The following is a 24,744-nucleotide window of genomic DNA, read 5'->3' on the forward strand; positions in this document are numbered from 1 at the left end:
ACTGTACTGTATATATTACATGTAGTTGATTCAGATCCATTACGAATCACGCACACACATGCACATTGTACTGTATATATTACATGTAGTTGATTCAGATCCATTACGAATCACGCACACATGCACATTGTACTGTATATATTACATGTAGTTGATTCAGATCCATTACGAATCACGCACACACATGCACACTGTACTGTATATATTACATGTAGTTGATTCAGATCCATTACGAATCACGCACACACATGCACATTGTACTGTATATATTACATGTAGTTCATTCAGATCCATTACGAATCACGCACACACATGCACACTGTACTGTATATATTACATGTAGTTGATTCAGATCCATTACGAATCACGCACACACATGCACATTGTACTGTATATATTACATGTAGTTGATTGTCATTTTTCTTGAGCCCTATTTTGTTTGATTCATTAACCTTAAGTGCCATTTACATGTAAGATCTTTTTGCTTATTTAATTTTTCTTATCAGAAAAAGTTAAGGCCTTGCTTTAAATTGTAGTTTTATGTGGTCTATATGCTCAATGGAAGTCCCTTTTTTACGTATCAAGCTTCAGGTGAAATACGTACAGTGCCTTTATCGTCCTTCCATATAGCGTATACTTGTACATTACATTTACGTCACCTATAAGACATGCACACCAGCTTATTACATCCTTCAGAGTACATCTGTATCATGTAACCCACATGGAGCAATGCAGCACATTCGATGTCTATGAAAAATTAATTATTAATTCATAGCCAATCTTAATCCATTACCATCGCCATGGCAGACTAATCAAACGCCAGTCACCTGCTCTGCTTAGCTTGTTATACCCCTGAATTGTCGGGAGTACATTTAGTGCTATTGTATAGGGTATGGGGCCGAGTGGGACATACAAACATGAATTATGTGAACCTCAGTGGATTGGTATTGAGACGCATAAATCCATCAAAGAGACCCGAGATGAGGATTCCTCTGTTTTTATTGTCTGTGAGGCTATGATGACAATATAAAGTGGCTGACGGTGTGGGTGGGGATATACGTGTAGTGCCTACAGGAACCGAGGGTGTGTGTGGGGATATACGTGTAGTGACTAGGGGAACTGACAGTTTGTATCACAGGGAATACATGTGTCGTGCCTAGAAGAACTGATGGTGTGTGTGTGTGGGGATATACGTGTAGTGTCTAGGGGAACTGATGGTGTGTGTGGGGATATATGAGTAGTGTCTAGTAGAACTGACGGTGTGTGTGGGGATATACGTGTAGTGACTAGGGGAACTGACAGTGTGTATCACAGGGAATACATGTGTCATGCCTAGAAGAACTGACGGTGTGTGTGTGTGGGGATATGCGTTTAGTGTCTAGTGGAACTGACGGTATGTGTTGGGATATACGTGTGTAGTGACTAGGGGAACTGACAATGTGTGTCACAGGGAATACATGTGTCGTGACTAGAAGAACCGACGGTGTGTGTGTGTGGGGATATGCGTTTAGTGTCTAGTGGAACTGACGGTATGTGTTGGGATATACGTGTGTAGTGACTAGGGGAACTGACAATGTGTGTCACAGGGAATATATGTGTGGTGTCTAGAGGAAGTGACTGAGCGTATGGGATATATGTGTGGTGTCTAGAGGAACTGACTGAGCGTATGGGATATATGTGTGGTGTCTAGAGGAACTGACTGAGCGTATGGGATATACGTGTAGTGTCTAGTAGAACTGACAATATGTGTTGGGATATACGTGTAGTGTCTAGTGGAACTGATGATGTGTGTGGAAATATACGTGTAGTGTCTAGTGGAACTGACAATGTGTGTGGGGATATACGTGTAGTGTCTAGGGGAACTGACAATGTGTGTGGGGATATACATGTAGTGTCTAGGGGAACTGATTGTGTGTGTGTGGAAATATACGTGTAGTGTCTAGTGGAACTGACAATGTGTGTGGGGATATACGTGTAGTGTCTAGGGGAACTGACAATATGTGTTGGGATATACGTGTAGTGTCTAGTGGAACTGACGATGTGTGTTGGGATATACGTGTAGTGTCTAGTGGAACTGACAATGTGTGTGGGGATATACATGTAGTGTCTAGGGGAACTGATGGTGTGTGTGAGGATATATGTGTAGCGTCTAGTAGAACTGACGGTGTGTGTGGGGACATACATGTAGCGTCTAGGGGAACTGATGGTGTGTGTGTGGGGATATATGTGTAGCATCTAGTAGAACTGACGGTGTGTGTGGGGATATACGTGTAGTGTCTAGGGGAACTGACAATGTGTGTGGGGATATACGTGTAGTGTCTAGGGGAACTGATGGTGTGTGTGGGGCGGATATATGTGTAGCGTCTAGTGGAACTGACAATGTGTGTGGGGATATACGTGTAGTGTCTAGGGGAACTGATTGTGTGTGTGTGGGGATATATGTGTAGCGTCTAGTGGAACTGACAATGTGTGTGGGGACATACGTGTAGTGTCTAGGGGAACTGATGGTGTGTGTTGGGATATACGTGTAGCGTCTAGTGGAACTGACAGTGTTTGTTTAGTGGACAATTATTAAGCAGATTATTAACAGGACAGTATTGTCAACAATACATGTAGATACCTGTACAATGTACAACAATATACGCAATTTAGCGCAGGTAGTTGGCAGACCATCCCACACATGAGTGGGAGTGGGAGCCAGCAAGAGCTGGACTTGAACTCATTGGTAATACCGCATTGGTAAAAATCTTCTGAGTCATTGCGACACCTCAGCTACAAAGGCCTCCACGGGTACATGCACAGAAAGAAAAAGTTGAAATTGACCTATTCTAATTGGCTGAACCAAATATGATGCTCTAATTCTTAAAAATTTGGGACAGATATCAGTAGTGCTGAAAGCAGAACATTACATTTCTTTACCAGCTTTTTAGAGGAGTAAAGACATGAGTACGTTCATCCTTAGATGGTTTAACCATGAAAGAAAAAAAGATATTCAATATTCCTGCTAGAATTGCATATTTATTGGCTAAAATGAGCAGTCCAGGTGTCAAAAATTTTAGAAAAAATAGGGTATGAGGAGGCAGTTTCTATCTATGAAGGCCATCTATGTCAACCATGGTTCCTATTTTACTTCAATTAAGTACATGTATATCTGCCACGTAGCAGACTACTTTTCCTTGACATCCTTCTCAGAAAGATAATGAAGGCCCTGTAAATGTGGTACATAAAGTATATCTGTGGTAGATCAGGCTGTACATGTAAAGCAATGCATGTACATGGAACATGGAAATCGACTCAAAACATGTAAAACAAGATGCTTTGCACGACATGTTATTCAGCCAATTCACTACAGACGCGTAAACATCCATCCTGAGCGCACACAAGATGCGGACACCTTCGTTATTACCCTTTGTGAGGCCTCTGCAACAGTGTGAAGTGACTGACAGTGGAGATGAGTTTATATTTAACTGTTCACTGAAGACCACTTGTTTTCCATCAATATGGCATGCAAGTCAGAAAGTCACAATGCAAGTGGAAAATATTGTCAGTTATTTCTTGAACACTCAGCAGTTTTAATATTGACTGTGACAAAATCTGGAGAGCCTACCCTGCAGAAACTAAAAGCCACCAACTTTTGGCAACTTCTTGACAAACTTTCCCACTTGTCACACACATCTGGACTCTAGCCCACCAAACTGGAGGTAGACAAGCGCTCTAAGATGCACTTACACGTATAACTGCCAAGGCCTCAGGAAAAATGAGAGAAAGTTTCCCGCCCAAGGTCGGGGTTGAACTGCACCTGACAAGTGTACTGAGGGTGGGAATCGCATGTACTGAGGGTGGGAATCGCATGTACTTTAATAGCTGCTCAACCACCTCCCATCCTGACAGATGATTCGATTAACCTATACATATATATGGAGATAATATGCTGCGTTTTAATTTGGCCAAATCCCCAGACAAATGAATTGTTTGATGTTCAAGGTTTATACTGGGAGCCTGCCTTTTTACAGAATTCAATTAATATGGGCACCTGTCAACGGTATGAAAACCATTTCTTGTGTCTGACCACATACAAGTATACATGCATCAAGCTGGTCATTGTGGTACAAGTTTGTATAAACCTGGCAAGATACTGATATACAACAGACCACTCAGTCGATGGCCTCATAAAACATGTGTCAATTGATGTAGAAGCATGACCCCATGCTTGTGAAGGTCAATCATACTAACCCTGGATGGGCAGTACCTTCTGTGTGATACCAGGCATCAGGGGACATAAGCAATGAGAGTGAAGTGGCGGTGAGGCTGCCACCTTGACACCACCTGGACACCACCTTACAATACACTGCTAACAGGTACTCTATATCTCCCCACTACCCTACTACTGCTGCTGGTTGGGACAGTTGTGGGAGACAGCACTGTTGCCTCTGTTGGTGATTTTGTATGTATGAATGTATGTATCTTTATTTTTCAAACGACATGACAACCTTGTCTTGGTTTACATATACATGTATTGGTGTAGGGATGTATGTATACATGTATGTATATATATTTTTGTTTTTTATTCTGATGTACATTTTCTATATATTGTTTTCTCTGTGGAGGCCTTGGGGGAGAACAGTTTTCATTGTAAATTGGCTGCACTACCTTCGATAAATAAAGATATTATTATAATAAAGGTACGTGTATATTTATTTTACCTGATTGGTGTTTTATGCCGTACTCCAGAGTATTTCACTCATACGACAGTGGCCAGCATTGTGGTGGGAGCAAACCAGGCAGAGCCTGGTGGAAATCCACAACCATATGCAAGTTGCAGCCAGACCTTTCACATATGGCTGGAAAGGAAGCCAGCATGAGCTGGACTTCAACTTACAGGGACCGCACTGGTGAGAGACTGTAAGTGGCAGGAATAGTTTCAGGAATAAAACGCTACTTTTTGTGTTTACTATCAATTTACATTTTTAACTTTTACAGTGCACTGCATAAAGTTTTATTAAAACTCAAATAAAATTTAAATAATTATATAAGCACATCTAAATAATTTACACGATGACCAAGTTATGTCAGGCACAGTGGGGAGTCCTAGAGACACTAAAACAGCATTTAAAACTTTGGTCAAACCACAATTAAAATATAATTGCCTTTGCAATCAAACATGTTTACCCCCTCCGTTCCCTGCTTATACATGTACAGCAAGTCACAGGTAAATGTTTTGTATGTTGACCACAATGTGACCACAAATGCTAAACAAGTATCCCACTGGTCACACAGATAATGACCACATGTAGAAAACTTAATAATCTCGTTCATCAGGTCATCTCTATACATATCTACAAATATGTTGGTGCACAGTGAGAGTGTTGTGTAGGTGGGTGCACGGTGAGCTGGGGGTGTAGAGGTCGGGGGTGGGAGAGGTAAAGGTTTTAATTCTTACATGTACTGTAATTCTTCATCCTTTTCGCACATTTGCAAGCTGTTGATTCTAGCACTTTCTGAAGGCATTATTCTGTGCTGGCTGATAAAATTATACTTCCTATAAATACCTGAAACTGCCCAATCCAACTAACAAGAAACTTGTTAATGATAAGCCATCACCAAATCATGGAGAATTTGTCACGGTTTTGCAGTTAACCGGCTATAAATTAGTAGCAAAGACTGTGACATGAGGATCCATGCAGTCGGGCCAGCCGATTGTGAGGTGCAATGACGGTGAAACTAACAATCGAGCTAACCTTTCGTGTTTTAAAAAACTATCACCGACAAAAATAAATAAAGCTCAAATTACATTGAATGGAAACAGCGATTGGTAATGAAACACACAGAAATGCCAATTATAATTTTGTCTGGGTTCCCGATAATGGCTGGCTTCAAGGTGTGGCATGCTGTGGTGTATCACCTATGCACAGCAGCCTGTGGGCGAGATGTGAACTGAGCTGCAGGCCCGCCCTGTAGTCTCATCACCATTGTATTATTTCACCTGTACAACGGTGGCCAGCATTGTGGTGGTGGATAACTGAGCATAGCAGAGAGGGAAATCTGCAGGTTCTTTGGCAGCTATACCTTCCTATATAACTGGAGAGGAAGCCAGCATACATGTAAGCTGAACTTGAACTCACAGCAACCACATTGGTGAAAGTCTCCTGGGTCAGACCTTCCCATGTATAGCTGCAGAGGAAGCCAGCATACATGTAAGCTGAACTTGAACTCAGAGCAACCACATTGGTGAAAGTCTCCTGGGTCAGACCTTCCCATGTATACATGTAGCTGCAGAGGAAGCCAGCATACATGTAAGCTGAACTTGAACTTACAGCAACCACACTGGTGAAAGTCTCCTGGGTCAGACCTTCCCATGTATAGCTGCAGAGGAAGCCAGCATGAGCTGGACTTGAACTCCTAGCGGCCACATTGGTGAGAGGCTCACTGGTCATTGCATTGCGCCAGCATGCTAACCATGGAGGCCCCCTACATCTACATGTATTCCACAGTATCAACATACATCTGATTGCTGTTTTGGTCTGTTTTGTTTCTGTTTTTGTTTTTTGTTTTTTTGATTGTACAAGAATATTTCACTGACATGTACACGTTTTATACATGAGATCGGAATTATGAGAAGAGGAAACTGGAGGGAAATCTGTAAAAACCACTGCCCTTTGCCAGGTATCCACGGTACAGCTGAGGCTGACTAAACGGAATTCCAAAAGGTGGTTGTTACGGCTATGAGATGCCTGGACGTCAGCAGCCACCACCTGATTGGCAGTTCAGACGATATGTTGGCTGCCTATTCAATACAAGTGCGATTTAGTAAATATGAGCTTAATTAATGCCACAATTTACAGCGACAAGCATCACAAATGCTCCTAATTAGAAGTCAAAGAACATCATTTATCAATCCCGCTAACTACAAAACTGGGCATATAATAAAAGAAAGTTGATTGGAGCCATACTGCACTACAACAAGCCTTCATCCAAAATCCCATTTATGAACCCTTTTTATTTTATTATTTTTTTTTTCACATCGATTCCTCATTTATTCCAGAAAATACTCCGTTACCACGACAACGTAAGACGGCATGATTATGATCACCCAGTTTTAATTCCCCTGACAGCCAGACAATCGAGCCAATCTGCCGTCATTATCAGCGTATTAGTCTACAGTGCCGAGAAATAAATGCTATGAAAATTTACACAATGTAATCAATTGGCCAGAGAATACAGCCATTCTTACTGATCAAATCTTCTTTTCAAAACTCCTATTACAAAATACTAGTAGGATATCGTGTTATTATCGAGACTTTAAGTACAGGTAGCACTTCTGATTACACATATCAGAGTTATGAGGGAGACAACAATGATCTAGTTTACAGCCACATCCTGGGTTGATCGCCATCCCTAAGACACGAAATCAGAGCAACGTGTACATGTGCGAGTAGTGCTTAATACAAGTTGTGAAGTACATGCAACATGGTTTCACTGGTAACAGTTTCAGCCAGATTAATCCTGATATTCTGACACAGGTTACATTTAACCACCACATGGTTCTGGCTGGCCTAATATCAGTAATTACATGTACATGTATGTATAATCATCTGAGGGAACAGTTTCCTAACATCTGACAAATCACCACACATCTTGACATCCCGCCTTTATGAATATTAATCTTTTTTCAGTTTATCTCTGGTTAAATGTATAATTAGTGATTAAATATGGCTTAACCTACATGTGCATGTAAGTTAAACACCAAAATGCTCAATGCTGAAATTATAAAAAATACTCAATGCTGAAACCCACAAAAATGTTGAATGCCAAAATCATCAAAAATCCTTGATGCTAAAACCTTCAAAAATGTTCAATGCTGACATTCTCAAAAATCCTCAAAATGCTCAATGTTGAAATCCTCAAAAATAGTCAATGTTAAAATCCTCAAAAATACTCAATGCCGAAATCCTCGAAATTAAATGTTCAAATCCTCAAACTGTTTAATGCCAAAATCCTCAAAAAGTCCTTTCTAAAACATGTCTGAACTGAGCCAAAAAGGCTTGTGGGGGAATAGTTTGCAGACAACTTGTTGTGATGTCCTCTAGATTTTAAACTTGTTTCAACCGAACATTATTAAGCAAATTTTGAAAAATAGACCGAAGTCAGTCTAGCATCTTCTAGGTTTATGGGTGCATGGTGGAAATGCGATGCATGTGCCCGGAGTAAACCAATGACCTATGCCAAGATATTCACCAACTTTTCAAAGTTTGACCAGCACACCATATCGATGAAGGACAAATAGACTTCAACAAACCTACACTACAAAGACTGCACAGTGCTCCAAAACCACTGTTGACAGCATTATTTAACATTATCCCCATGGCATACTGTACAGGAATTTTCCATCCCTATCCAATGTTATCCGTCAATTCACTGACACCCTGACAAAATCTTTTAAGAAGCCTTGAGTTCTAAACTTCTGATATATAACTGTAATTGTGAAGATTGATCCGCACATGTACTTGCCTTTGGTCCAGACTCCGTGAATAACATGCACATGTCTCACCCGCAAACACTGTGCATCCACTCACAAAGTAATCCCAGCTAGAACCTACAGCACAAAGACTTCAGAAATATTGCACGCCAAATGACCTGAAGCATCAGACTATCTGTGAAAGAGATACTTGTAGGACATATGTGTCAAACATGTCTACAGCATCCGGCCAATAACAAAAAGTCAACAGTGGAGTTAGACGAATCAGACATTGCTCAGTTGTAGATGGATACATAAACGTTCCCCTCATACAGGTTTTATAGACAAAGGGATGCAAGCTGGCTATACGCACAGTACGCACAGAATACCGAGTCTTTGATTTTTGTCTCTTGATCTAATGCCAAGAATAATATCGATAAATTGCGAGACAGACGGCAGGGAGGTGCTTGAAGACGCTGTGGGGGAGCTGGTAGAGTGAAAACATACCGGACTGTTTGGGTTTGGTTTTGGAACAAACACACTGTACTGATATGTGATGGTCCGCCAATAACTGTCCACATGTATACGTATGTGTAAATTGTGAATATGCTAGAATCTCAAGCTAATCAACTGTTACGATATAGGTCAAGCTATATTTGCTATTGGTCTGTTTTCACAGAAAACTGCCATGGATTGAGACCCTACATTTACAAGATAATTACCCTGATTCCTCAACCTCTTCCCTGATCAAAGGGCAACTTCCCAATGGGATTTATGCACCCTTTTTAATGTCACATTAGAAAGAAAAATGGAATTGGTCAATGTCAGGGCTATATATATATATATATATATATATACACACACGGGGCCTCTGTGGCTCAGTCGGTTAGCGCGCTAGCGCAGCGTAATGACCCAGAAGCCTTTCACCAATGCGGTCGCTGTGAGTTCAAGTCCAGCTCATGCTGGCTTCCTCTCCGGCCGTAAGTGGGAAGGTCTGCCAGCAACCTGCTGATGGTCGTGGGTTTCCCCCGGGCTCTGCCTGGTTTCCTCCCACCATAATGCTGGCCGCCGTCGTATAAGTGAAATATTCTTGAGCACAGCGTAAAAACACCAATCAAATAATAAAATAAATAAATATATATATATATATATACACACATACATGATTCCGTGATATAAACAACAAGATGTTCGAAACTGCAGGCGAAACTGTAGAAAGTTGAAAAAGGATCTTTTGTTTTTTAAGCCTCACAACGGAACACACAAACAATCCTTGGGCATATAACTGTGTGTATTTGCATGCAAACTTTTATATATAGAAAATGTTGTATATAGCACAATGTACACTAGGGTAGAGTGATAGGCCAAAACCATCACATAACCAGAATTTAGAGGCAAAAACAAAACCCTGTATTGATTTCCTGGCAATCAAATTTGACACAAGATCAGCTGCCCTCCTTTCGGTCCGTGACAAACCGCCAGCTGAGAAACTAAATCTAGGCACAGGATGTCTCGGCAAACAGACAAAAGTCCTGTCTGTGCCAGTGCAGATAAGCTGCCACACTTTTGGAAACATCCTTCATTGATAGCTGCCGTAATTTCACCCTTCAGCCATAGACCCGGCAGAATCTAATAGAGCCCAAGTCAAGTCCGCTGGAACTCAATTACAAGGATTCAATAGACGATCCTTTGCCGTCAGAAACTGGCCAGAGGTTCCACCTTTCTTACGCTTCTCGACAGTGAAATGACGCACTGATTTAATCTTTCATGAAGTAAACAGCCAAAGTCAAGGCTCATACATGCATGGATTGCATCATGAAAATCTCCAACTTTAGACTCAAACAGCCTCCTTTAATAAAATTTAACATATATACAGCTCAGAGAAAGTTAGTACATGTACCAGTGTATCTGATTGCTAAAAAAAGATGTGATTTGAACGTAATTCCAGATCATCACAATGATTTAAAATGGCTGATTTTAGATTTCCTAAATAATGTAAAAAAGAAGATACCAAACAAAAAATAAAACAAAAAAAATTTTAAAAAAGCCTGAATCTGATTCCTATGGCTGAACTTAATCCTGCAAACAGACCCGCAGATCAAGTACCTATACCTGTACAATTCCTGTGGCTGAACCTTAATCCTGCAAACAGACCCGCAGATCCCAAGTACCTATACATGTACAATTCCTGTGGCTGAACCTTAATCATGCAAACAGACCTGCAGATCCAAGTACCTATACATGTACAATTCCTGTGGCTGAACCGTAATCCTGCAAACAGACCCGCAGATCCAAGTACCTATACATGTACAATTCCTATGGCTGAACCTTAATCCCGCAAACAGACCCGTAGATCCAAGTACCTATACACGTACAATTCCTTTGGCTGAACCTTAATCCTGCAAACAGACCCGCAGATCCAAGTACCTATACAATGTACAATTCTGTGGCTGAACCTTAATCCTGCAAACAGACCCGCAGATCCAAGTACCTATACATGTACAATTCCTGTGGGCTGAACCTTAATCCTGCAAAACAGACCTGCAGATCCAAGTACCTATACATGTACAATTCCTGTGCTGAACCTTAATCCTGCAAACAGACCCGCAGATCCAAGTACCTATACATGTACAATTCCTGTGGCTGAACCTTAATCCTGCAAACAGACCTGCAGATCCAAGTACCTATACATGTACAATTCTGTGGCTGAACCTAATCCTGCAAACAGACCCGCAGATCCAAGTACCTATACATGTACAATTCCCTGTGGCTGAACCTTAATCCCGCAAACAGACCCGCAGATCCAAGTACCTACATGTATACATGTACAATTCCTGTGGCTGAACCTTAATCCTGCAAACAGACCCGCAGATCCAGTACCTATACATGTACAATTCCTATGGCTGAACCTTAATCCTGCAAACAGACCTGCAGATCCAAGTACCTATACATGTAACAATTCCTGTGGCTGAAACCTTAATCCTGTAAACAGACCCGCAGATCCAAGTACCTATACACGTACAATTCCTGTGGCTGAACCTTATCCTGCAAACAAACCCGCAGATCCAAGTACCTATACATTACAATTCCTGTGGCTGAACCTTAATCCTGCAAACAGACCCGCAGATCCAAGTACCTATACATGTACAATTCCTATGGCTGAACCTTAATCCTGCAAACAGACCTGCAGATCCAAGTACCTATACAAGTACAATTCCTGTGGCTGAACTTAATCCTGTAAACAGACCCGCAGATCCAAGTACCTATACATGTACAATTCCTGTGCTGAACCTTAATCCTGCAAACAGACCCGCAGATCAAGTACCTATACATGTACAATTCCTATGGCTGAACCTTAATCCTGCAAACAGACCTGCAGATCCAAGTACCTATACATGTACAATTCCTGTGGCTGAACCTTAATCCTGTAAACAGACCCGCAGATCCAAGTACCTATACACGTACAATTCCTGTGGCTGAACCTTAATCCTGCAAACAAACCCGCAGATCCAAGTACCTATACAATGTACAATTCCTGTGGCTGAACCTTAATCCTGCAAACAGACCTGCAGATCCAAGTACCTATACATGTACAATTCCTGTGGCTGAACCTTAATCCTGCAAACAGACCCGCAGATCCAAGTACCTATACATGTACAATTCCTGTGGCTGAACCTTAATCCTGCAAAACAGACCCGCAGATCCAAGTACCTATACATGTACAATTCAGACTGCCTCCTCGGACATGTGACTGTGTTTCATACGATTACTTAATGCGTTACTATGTTTCCACAGCCCATGTGTTGACAACTGCAATTCTACCACACCTGTATATCTTCAATCCACTCTAGCAAAAAAAACATGGGACATGATCCATTCACTTTGCTTTAACGCCTGCTTTAAAGAATTATGCTGTGAGAGTTTGTAAGATTACTCCTGCATATTTCTGTAATTCTCAGAAAATCTGACAGATGAGGAATCGCATATCTGTGGAAACACAGCATTGTGTAATTTACCTGAAGTTTAGCATGTCTAAAGTGACATATTTTGCCTGATTCTGACTGATTTATCCACAATATAGGACCACTTCAGGGGGATTTGTGTGAAATGTTACCAGTACATGTAGGTGACAGCATCAAAGGTATCATTCAAGATCTTTGGTTGCATTTTTACAAACTAAACTTTGGGTAAAATACAGTGAATGTTGGTATCAAATGATGAACTGTAAATCTTCAACCTTTTCAACCGCTAAAAGCACTTTATTTCAGCGGAATATATCCATACAATTATTATAAAAATCACACCAAATATTGATTTTTTTGTGCCATTAAAGATGCAAGCATCATAAAACTGAGCTAAATTATTTCTCTATCTGTACACCCCAATACGCTAGTTCTCTTGAGCAGAATGTTTCAAAATATGGCTGCATAGGCGGTTGAAAGGTTGAAGTATTAGGGTACATGTGTAAGATATACATGTACAGGGCCCCATTAGACAGGTTCAGGAAAAGATGCCCCAAATTGCTACGGTATCTATAATTTATTACTTCCTTGCCACCCTTCAATGACAAGATTCTGCCATGGGGCATGATGACTGCTTTACAGATAAGCATCTAATTTGGGCTTGACCCACAATGAACCTGACAGAAGTAGTTGACATGTACATTGTAGATAAAATACCACATGACATGCCAACATTATCAGTGAATCAACATGAAGCTTGTGTCAACCAGAGGCAAGTACAAGTATCAGGACCAGAGACAAGCACAAGTATCACGAACCAGAGACAAGTACAACTATCATGAACCAGAGACAAGTACAAGTACCACGAACCAGAGACAAGTACAAGTATCGGGAACCAGAGACACGTACAAGTATCAGGAACCAGAGACAAGTACAAGTATCAGGAACCAGAGACAAGTACAAGTATCAGGAACCAGAGTCAAGTACAAGTATCAGGAACCAGAGTCAAGTACAAGTATCAGGAACCAGAGGACAAGTACAAGTACCACGAACCAGAGACAAGTACAAGTATCGGGAACCAGAGACACGTACAAGTATCAGGAATCAGAGACAAGTACAAGTATCAGGAACCAGAGACAAGTACAAGTATCAGGAACCAGAGTCAAGTACAAGTATCAGGAACCAGAGTCAAGTACAAGTATCAGGAACCAGAGTCAAGTACAAGTATCAGGAACCAGAGACTAGTACAAGTATCGGGAACCAGAGACTAGTACAAGTATCATGAACCAGAGACAAGCACAAGTATCAGGAACCAGAGACAAGCACAAGTATCAGGAAGACATACATGTATGTGTCATTTATAGTCAGATAATTTCATATACTCAATAAAGCTGCATTAATAATATTATACATGTAAAAGGGCTATATGGCTCTGATTGTCGTAAGACAAAGGCTGTTGTTGTTGCCAGCAATCATGTGTCAATGATCAGTGCAGGCATATTGATTGATTGCGTGTTAATTTTAAGTCAAATCAGAATGATGCTGTACTCAACAGTTTCAAAGAAAACCTGAATAAATATACCATACCCTAAATCCTCTGCAACCTTTTCACTCATAAAAGAGCAACTTACACAAATGCACCTATAAAGTTTGACTATGGAGACAACGCTACATAACTGGCTTCGCTGACCAACTTCATGAAGGGCTTGTAGAGTAAAAGTGTAATTTCATCATTCTAGAATAGATAGATCAACACACATGTAGTGTAATATCACCCGCAAATTGTCCTTTGATGTGAACACTGTATAAACATGTGAATTAAGGTATTAAAGTCTTGGAGTACAAACAATTAAGATCCATGTACACAATACCTTGGAGGTGTTTATGTTTCTTGTTTACCATCAAAGATCTAGAAATAAGCACATACAGATACATGAAGCAACAGCTGTTACAACTATCACGCTGTACTGAATCATGTGTTGGAAGTACACGTGTACACATAGATGTTATAGCGAGTGGTGAATCAGTCGTACCTGTAAGGTAAAATGCTGCCCTACAATCAAACACTGAGCCTAACGCAGGTATCAATTTTCAGAATGTAAACTTCATCTTGTATTACTAAATATAGTGCACAGGGACCGATTCCATCAAGCCATGTTTGCATCTAAGCATCCCCGAGGCCTGCATAGTCCCTGCTGGTGGACTAAGCATCCTCGAGTGCCTGTGCTTGCTGGTGGACAAGGCATCCCCGAGGTATGGTCCCTGCAGCTGGACTAAGCATCCCCGACGCCTGGTCCCTGCAGCTGGACTAAGCATCCCCGAGGCCTGCATGGTCCCCTGCTGGTGGATTAAACATTCCGAGGCCTGGTCCTTGCTGCTGGACTAAGCATCCCCGAGGCCTGGTCCCTGCAGCTGGACTAAGCATCCCCGACGCCTGGTCCCTGCAGCTGGACTAAGCATCCCGAGGCCTGCATGTTCCCATGCTAGTGAACTAAGCATGCCCAAGACCTGGTCCCTGCTAGTGGACTAAGCATCCCCGAGGCCTGGTCCCTGCTGCTGGACTAAGCATCCCCGAGGCCTGGTCCCTGCTGCTGGACTAAGCATCCTCGAGGCCTGCATGGTCCCTGCTGGTGGACTAAACATTCCCGAGGCATATATGGTCCCTTAAAACTGTATTAATGTTATTGTACCCATACATGTATATGTTAAATGTGATGACAACACAGCATTCTGAGCAATTCTACACCAGTATGTTTAATAAATTGCAATAAACACTACAAGCATTGCCTTGAGCTATTGTCGTCTTGGACAGAACACATGCCAAGAGTGAGGTCTGACCAGGTGAAAAGTTACCACATGCTACTCTCCACACTGAACAACATCCAGGTATACATGCACAGTGTCTAGTATACTAATGAATACCTCATGACCCAGTTCCAACAACAGCTGAATTCCTCACGCTGTTTGAGCAAGTGCTAACATATGTCATGACTCCAGTCAAACTGTGGGCTAAACAATGTCAGCTAGCTTTTAACAGCCATGGGTAGGTGGGTGGCTGCTGTATGTAACTGACAGCAGTTTGAATTTCAACTGTTTTTTAATAGATTAGTACCTGTACACTGTGCAGCAGAACCTTTGCAGTATTATTTTGACTTTTAACATGTTAAAGAGTGAAAAAATGTGAAAAAAATTTTACATAAAATTTATAATGTTAATATTCATCATTCATACATGGGGTTTTGTGGTAATAGGCACACCTTTGTAGAGTTTGAGCCTTGAAACTAACTGTAGAACTTCACAAAAGCACTTGTAATTCTTTCAGAAACAATATTTTCATCAAATCCTATTCACATCTTAATAATCTACAAATTTCCAGATATTCCAGAAAACTAGAAACACATTCATTATTCATTTACTTGATTGGTGTTTAATGCTGTACTCAAGAACATTTCACTTATATGACGATGGTCAGCATTATAGTGGAAGGAAACATTGCAAAGCCAGGGCGGTGGGGGAGGGGACCCACAACCATCCGCAGGTAGCTGGCAGTTCGGCAAGAGAGGAAGCCAGCATAAGCTAGACTTTAACTCACAGCGACCACATTGGTGAGAGGCTCCTGGGTCGCTGTGCCGCGCTGGCACGTTAACCACCTCAGTTACAGAAGCCACCACTGTTGACGTTGACCTATTCTAACTGGTTTTTATTTTATATCTGACACCAAAACTTGCACAAACTAAGATACAATTGAAAAACATAGTATTACAGATAAAAGCAACCCAGTATTTTTTGAAAAAGCTCACTGATCTGATAAAATCTATTAAACATGATCACATTCACACATACAGACAGACACACCCAAATGATAAGACCTCATATATGACGCTATCAGGAAGTGCCTTGACCTGGTTCCCTGTAGTCTAAATACATCCTCATTATTTTAAAACAAGGAAGAATTTGTATCATATACCTAGCAGTACTGATAATGAACTGGGCATGAACATTTCTTGTTTTGCCACCTGCTCTGTTCTTGTCATTAGTTAGTTGGTAACTGTATAAAAGTGCTGAGAACATCTGTTTAGCGCTGTCACAAATGCTTTTAGGTTGCATTTAATATGGTGCTTTCTAAGATTGGAAACGCCAAAAATTATTTAATATCACTTCTTTGAATGAGGGTTTGTCATAACACGCCCAGTCTGTTTCTAAAAATTTATTTATTATAAAATTTAGTTATTTTCAGGTCATGTTTATAAGCTTGTCATCTGTTCAAATGAAAAAGAGTACCGAGGATTTCAGTAGCAGTGATACATATTTTGACACTTTAACAATTCAAGAATAATTTTCACAGGTAAATAGGTCATAACTTTATATTTATAATACAGTCAGCCATAGACACTAGACATCAACTCAGGAACTAACACAAAACTCCTCAGAGCTGTAATATTTATTTGATTGTTATTTGACAGAATAAAAATGAGCTACTATTATTCCATGGAATTGTAGTTGTACGTCATGTAAGCTGGCATGGATTTATGTTCAGAAAATAAACAAACATCATTACCGAATTAAGTGGTGTGCAAAATCACAACCTAGGCCTTTCCGAGTGTTTTTTACCGACATTTATGTTGGCTATTATGCACTGACATAACGAAATACACGGCCGCTTAAGGGCGATACACCGTATGCCGTGCGGAAGGCTCAAGTTGTTTTGATGAAATTCAATGTTTCATTGTTTGACTGCACATAATAAGAAGTTCTTACTTTTACTTACCGGTGCTCGATTTCCGAAAATACTGGGCAACACAACACTAAAACAATGTACACGGTTAATACAATTTCCACTGGCTGACACACTATTTATACAAGTGTAAACGTGGTCGGTTGTGCCTACTCAACCGCCACATCCGTTTTTGACAGACCGGTGTTTTGACTTTCGATGATTCAAGAGAGAAAGATGAAAGCTACAAAACAAAAAGGTTGGAGCTGAAAAATGCCGTCAAAACTTACCACACGATGAGAATATCACCAGATCCGCTCAATTATGGCACAACCGGCTGATGTTACTTCAAATAATCCCCGAAACTTCGTCTGACAGGCAAGACAATCACTTGTAGAACTTTCTACGAGCAGCCATCTTTGACGTGCGGAAAGCGCGGATGAAAGCGAGGCTTTCGGAGAGACACGCACTGGATCTATTTTTAGAACGACTTATCACCACCCAACATACCTCTGCCGAGCTCAAAATAAAACACGCAACCTAAAAGCCGGACGGAAGAAAGAAACGTTCTTTGTATTTATTTATACAAATGTAACTAACATGTTTTATTTTTTTGGCTCTTTCGTCTTAAATATATGTTTGATCCTCTACACGCCGCCCAGTTCAGCAGATTGCTACCAGTAATTAATGGTCCTATAATTAAAAAATATTTATAAAAATAGACCTCTGCTGTCGGGGAAACCTTTTAAACATATACATATTAATTAATGTGTGGAAAAGAAACAAATTGATATGTTTAACCAAGGACATATTTAAATCTGTCGATCATATTGTCGAGACTATTACAGAGCCCTATAAGCCGACATTAATTCTCATCGTTTTTATATTTGCAAGTATATCAAAGAAAAAAAATAGTAAAACTATTTTGTCACTCATATCATTATACTAAAATAGCTTAATCATTTTTTGCTTTCCATTGCATAAAAACAAGTTCGTCTTTTTTCTTTTTTTTTTATCATAAAGAACCAAACTATTTATTTATCTATTTTTATTTTCATTATTATGGGTTTTTTTTGTCATGATGCTATTGAACAATAGTGGAAATTAAAATAGTTGGCTTTTATGTATTCGAAGTAGACATTTTTTTTTCTTTGACACAAAGATTTTTAACAGATGGAAATATCCACTATGGTAGTTGGTCTTTTTGTTACTTTAAATAGATACAAAAACAAAATCACATTTTGTGCTATATATATATATATATATATATATATATATATATATATATATATATATATATATATATATATATATATATATATATAATGTGATTTTGTTCCATAAATGCCTGATGTAACGTCCCGTACATTCCTAAAATAACAGAGAATCATGTGTTCATTCCCATTATGAACGATTACATATTCTAAATAACAGTTAAATCTTATTTATTTGATTATTTCATTGGTGTTTTACGCCGCACTCAAGACTATTTCACTTATACGACGGCTGCCAGCATTATGGTTGGAGAAAACTGGGCAGAGCCCAAGAGAACCCCACGACCATCCGCAGGTTGCTAAAAGACCTTCCCACTTATGCCTACGGCCGGAGAATAAAATATTCGACCGTTTTGTTTTTTAGTAGAAATATATCGAGGTGCGTGGTGAAAAGTTGCATGTGTGTCGCATGCACGTCGGTTCGCGTGAAGTCCACCAGATACTTGCCAACAATCAGAATCTGCATGGGTGTTTTGATGCGCACTGCAGTTTTCTCGACCCTAAAATTGCCGTATACTAGAGTGAACAAGTTAGGAGAACGAAGCGTTAAGTATCAATGGCGTAAATTTATATATTTTGAAAGCTGCGTTTTGTGTCCTTCACAAATAGGCCTATATCACTCAAGACATTAATGTGTTAAATTAACAGCGTCTGAATGATGCTAGAATGTATTCTCTTATTATAACACAATATTTTGTCATATTCAACATAATATCCTGGTAGTCTAATAGAATCGTTATGTTGAATTAATAGAATGTGTGTGTTACATTGAACAGAACAATCTGCTGCTATAACAGAATGCATTCTATGATCACTCAGACAACAGACTTTGTGTTAAATTTAACAGATTTTTGTTGAGAGTATAGTATCAAATATAATCAGTATGGACAGCAAAGATATACATCATGCCATTACCAATAACAATAATTGGGCAACACAAATTGATAAGACATCTGTATGATTAAGACATGGCCAGTACACCATTTACCATGCAGTAGAATTGCCCTAGTCCTAGGATAGGTAGGCCTCTCCTACCTTTCAATTAGGCTAGGTCTATTAAGTTTTTGCACACAAGTGCGAGTCAATGCTGTCCGATTTATAATATTGCTGTTTTCTTTCTTTCTTTTCTTTTTCATAAAACCCCTCCCCACACTCCCCACACTCCCACACCCCCCACACCCCCCACCTATATGACTATGGAAATGTGAAATATAGAAATCGCACAAATTATCAGACGAGTGACCATTGAGGTCGCGTGTTCCAATCCAGCCCTCGCTACTTTGGCTATGACTTTGATAGAAGATTTGTCAGGTTTGATAGCATTAAACACCAATGAAACATTTAAATGAGGAAGCCTGTTAGCAAGGTGTGATAGCATCAGTACCATCTGGGTGAAAGGACAGGGGTGCTGGTGTTCTTGCTAGTGCGCCGAATTGCGGAAATTTACTCTGTGCGTACTCTGGTGTCCTGCACAGAGGCATAAAAGCTGACTTCTATTGTATACATGGAATATTCTTCAGTTTGGTGTTAAATTCCAGTAAAATAAATACATATGTATGTCAATATACACTCAAAAATATAATGTGTTAGTTTTGACAGAAGCCATAAGTGTATAGAGTGTATTCTGTAATAATAACATAATATTGTGTCATATTCGATATAATAAGCTGTTAGCCTCACACAATCTTTATTTATTTATATATTTGATTGGTGTTTTACGACGTACTCAAGAATATTTCACTTATACGACGGCGGTCAACATTATTGTGGGAGGAAACCGAGCAGAACCCGGAGGAAATCCATGACCATCTACAGCTTGCTGAGGAATCACACAATTTTTAAGTTGAATTAATAGAATAGGTGTGTTATATTTAACGGAATAATCTTCTGGTATAACAGAATACATTCTCGCATCACTCAAACAACAGACATTATGTTAAATTCAATAGATTCTTTTTTGGGGGAGTACTTTCATGTTACATCCTTAGCGCTCTTTTAAAACAGCCCTGCCAGTGTCTTTTCAACCAATAACATGTTTTTTTTTAGCCCTGGACATGGCACTGATGGGCATTTCTCTGGCCCTTGAACACGGTTTTACAACAACAATAACCACTGAAGTATTATGTCCTTGAGAGTTATCTCCCTTGCTTAGACATGCTCACGCCAGGTTGTTCTATACACCCGAATCTGTGGATATCAAAGCGCTTGCCAAAATGTCTATAGCAATCTTAAAGATGTATAAATATAAATTCACCATTGCTATATATTATTTGGATAATAAAGATTCTATAGATGGAGGTTTTTGATCATATGGGAACTCTAAGAGGCGATTTCCCTTGGGTAAAAGTTCGAATCTCAGTGTTGATGGTAGTTATGACAGTTGTTGCATTTTTCCTATCCCTATTTTACAGAATGATTTACACAACAAGTCAAATCAACCAGTGTGCACATATTAAAACTAAATTAGTATACAACAAATTACAACAAAGTCTTCCACCCCCTGGACATTTAGTGTGACAAGCGTCTTTATTACACTAGCAGTTGCCACACAGAACAGTAAGCTTTGTCAACAGTTCAGGGCTTTACTTTTGTCATATTTTACCAGAGTCTGTAAATGGATTCCCACACATTCGCTTTGCGGGGAGTCCATACAGTATCTGGTACACTGACCAGCAAGAGGTTGCTCCAAGGGTTTGCTATATATAATAGTAATAAGCAGATTTTGCTGACTCAGCGCATGTATGTTTACTACATGTATTTTAATGATCTAAAACAATGTGTGTATTATTTTAGTAACACTACATGACCTTGAATGTCACCCTGTTACGGGAATCCAAGCAAATTCAGCAAAACGTTTTTTGTTTTGGGGGGGGGGGGGGGATAACGGAGTCATGACGAAGTTCTATTCCCAAATTCCCGTCCAAAGTAAACTTGTCCGCCGTCTCGTTTCCCGAGAAGTCCACGTGTCCTCACCAGTTTACATATGACATTTAAAATCTCAATTCGGTTCAATATACACGGTAAATCAGATGAAGTTTGCCGTATAACGAAATGTTTGAAACAAAAAAAACAAAACAAAACAGAGTATCATCTGTGTGTTCAGCATATTTCAGCAATTTTTACACTAAAAGAGCCTATGTGTATAGTGCTGCATCACTGATAAGCTCTTCTGATAGATACCAAACACGTCCTTCCGATCCGATCACAGTATACTTTTATAGGCCTCCCGACACTGGATCATCCAGGGCCGGAACTTTATCCCCTTTGTGTCGGGTGAACTGGTAACTTGCATCGTAGTAGCCATGTACTGAAAGAGGTCAATCCGTTTTGGACACGAGTCGCCATGCGCGGAAAAATGTGAACGAATTATAATAAAATGCGTCTATAAGTGCAAACTTCATGAGTATTGCATCAACGAGAAATAAATAAACAAATAATTAAAGTAAATAAATAAATAAATAAACAAATAAATAAATAAATCATTTCCTGTGGTTTCCCCTGAGCTCAGTTTGTTTTCATTTGCTCATATGTATTTATTTATTTGATTGGTGTTTTACTCCGTACTCAAGAATATTTCACTTATACGACGGCGGCCAGCATTATGGTGGGAGGAAACCGAGTAGAACCCGGAGAAAACCCATGACCATCCGCAATTGCTGGCAGACTATTTGCTCATGCCCGACACCCGTGTATCATATCAATGAGGTATAGGGAAACACATTTAAAAGTGAAAGGTTGTTGTGTTCACAGTTCATTTTATTGACACTAAATAAGATGTATGCCTGCATACAAGCAAAGATTTTACGCATGCTTAAGTTGAATAATTTAAAGAATAAAGAAGTGTACTGATCTCAAATTCTCTGTCTCATATAGATGGCTATAAAATACCACTGCACTCCAAAAAATAATCTGTTGATTTTAACAGGAAGTCATTGGCGTGAATGATGCTAGAAAATATTCTGTCATATTTAACGTAATATCATTTTAGTCTAGAATCTTTTTGATGAATTAATAGAATATGTGTGTTATATTTAACAGAATAACCTACAGCAATATAGTAGAATACATTCTGATATGACTCAGAAAACAGTCTTTGTGTTAAAATTAACAGATTATATTTTTGAGAATGGAAAAGCAGTATAGACTGCTCTAGTCCGCCATTATTATAACTATCAATAAAACGATACCAATTAATAAACTTATGCCAGTATAAAAAAAAACAGTGTATATATCATTGAGTGAAACATTATATACCAATCAACGCGACAAAATGTGTGTCAATCAATCAATCATTGAAACAATGTTGATGTCCATCAGAAAATTAATCAATGTACTGGTGTATCGAAATTCACTCAACCCAACGCATCAAACAATGTGTATCAACCTGACCCCTAAATATGTATATACAGTACATCCAACTAACGTGGGCACTGATGGAAGACAAGTGGTGTTCAACGAACACTGAACTGTGCCGGCCACCACACGAACGTCGTCCACCCATTAACTGCCACCCTCATCCCATATGACACGCAGTGAGCGCAGAGAATATACAAATTCCCGTCCAGGTTTGAACTCGTTCTTTGTGTGACTTAGCGATTGGATCAAAGGAGGAAAATACCTTGACCACTACAACACTGCCCACAATCAATAATTTTGTGATAGTCTAGAGAAAAAAATCTTTCCCGGGTGAAGCTAGAATGTTTTTGTTATTGCAGATTATTCTGTTAAATAAAGCCCATATATTCTTTCACTTCAACGTAAATTGTGTATCATTGTATAACAGAAAATGACACAGCATTGTATCATAATAACAGAATGCGTTCTAGCATCACTCTGTATGCTTTTCCAGTGTATGTACAGCAGGTTACTTTCAGGCGATATACAAAAACAAACAGTGTCAACCAGTTCTGAAGCGTAGGTGAGCTTTTCACCGTTACAGGTGACGTGAGAAATTAACGGCTCTTGTACGTCATAGTGAGGTAAAACTCAAACTTACGTAGATTCCAACGATAACTTCATTCGTACACATATGTATGGTCGACGTTTAGCTGAAGATTTTAATACTCATGTCTAGCATAACATTGGTATAAATGACGTTGTTACAGACAGAATCTACAGTACTTCCTGTCTATCACCCGAACTTACAAATGCCACTCAAACACGTTTCCGTTATGACACGGGATGTTTTCATTATTGCCCATTTGTTTATTGCCCACTTAATGATATCCTACATCTTGTTGGTAAAGCTTGAGGATATAGCACTCATATTGACAGCATGTATATGTGCACTCCCAAAAAGAATCTCTTAATTGTAACAGAAATTCTGTTGTCTGAATGATGCTAAAATGTGTTCTGTTATAATTACATAATATACACTGTGTCATATTCATTGTATTTATTTGATTGGTGTTTTACGCCATACTCAGGAATATTTCACTTATACGACGGCGGCCATCGTTATAGTGGGAGAAAATTGGGCAGAGATGGCAGACCTTCCCTCGTACGACCGGAGAGGAAGCCAGCATGAGCTGGACTTAAATTCACATAAATATATATATATATATATATATATATATATATATAATATATATATATATATATATATATATATATATATATCGGTATTGTGTAAGGCATCATATCGGTCCTCACATCTATAAGAAGCTCCAGTAATTACCTGCATATAACATTTAAATTGTTGCCATGGCTTTACCGGCGGAGGTTTTTGATTAAAAACCGAAGGATGATATCATATTCAGCTTCCGCCAGATGGAGGCTACATTGATCATTATGTACGTATAAATATAGATCTGTTTTCATCCGCAGTAAGACGGTTGTAACCCGGCCTCAGCAGTTTATACCTTAACACTGGAATAAATGACGACTTGTGGATCTTGTTCTGTGCTCAGTACATATGCTGATATCGGTACAAATTAGACATTCTGATGTATGGGCGCAGCCCATTTCTCAACTACACTGTTACGGACAACGAACAAAATCTAACAAAAACCGAAAAGTTAAGACTGGAGATTTAAGGTCCAAGCTGTAAAGTTTGCTATTCAATCCTGTGGCGTCGCCTCTTGTGTGTCATTTTATATCAATCAATCGATGAATACTCCAATCAATCAGTTCATTCAATAAATCAACTAGCGTACCGATCAAGTCGCCAAACAATCAATGGTCAATGGTCAAGCAATCGACAAAACAACCAATCAATCTTCAAGTGTACCCAGCCCATGCAGTGACAATAAGTTTAAAAGTTCTCTTCCTCTCAAGCTATTATAGTGAGCGTCTAGTCGGGAAGTGAGGTACGTGTCCATGTGAAGTGATTCTGGCATA

At 39.5% G+C, this 24,744-nt stretch overlaps 1 protein-coding gene across 4 annotated transcripts in view; it reads right to left on the reverse strand.

Moving 5' to 3' along the window:
• The window catches only part of LOC135464579 (oxysterol-binding protein-related protein 6-like), an 81,760-nt gene extending 64,225 nt beyond the window's left edge, over positions 1–17,535 (reverse strand). For all 4 annotated transcript variants that reach the window (XM_064742015.1, XM_064742013.1, XM_064742014.1 and 1 more), the window contains exon 1: positions 17,422–17,535. The gene's annotated coding sequence lies outside the window, so the exon portion shown is untranslated. The remainder of the gene's footprint in view (positions 1–17,421) is intronic.
• Between the last annotated feature and the right edge of the window lie 7,209 nt (positions 17,536–24,744).

Source organism: Liolophura sinensis, chromosome 4 (assembly GCF_032854445.1).
Source record: "Liolophura sinensis isolate JHLJ2023 chromosome 4, CUHK_Ljap_v2, whole genome shotgun sequence".
NCBI classification, from domain to species: Eukaryota; Metazoa; Mollusca; class Polyplacophora; order Chitonida; family Chitonidae; genus Liolophura; species Liolophura sinensis.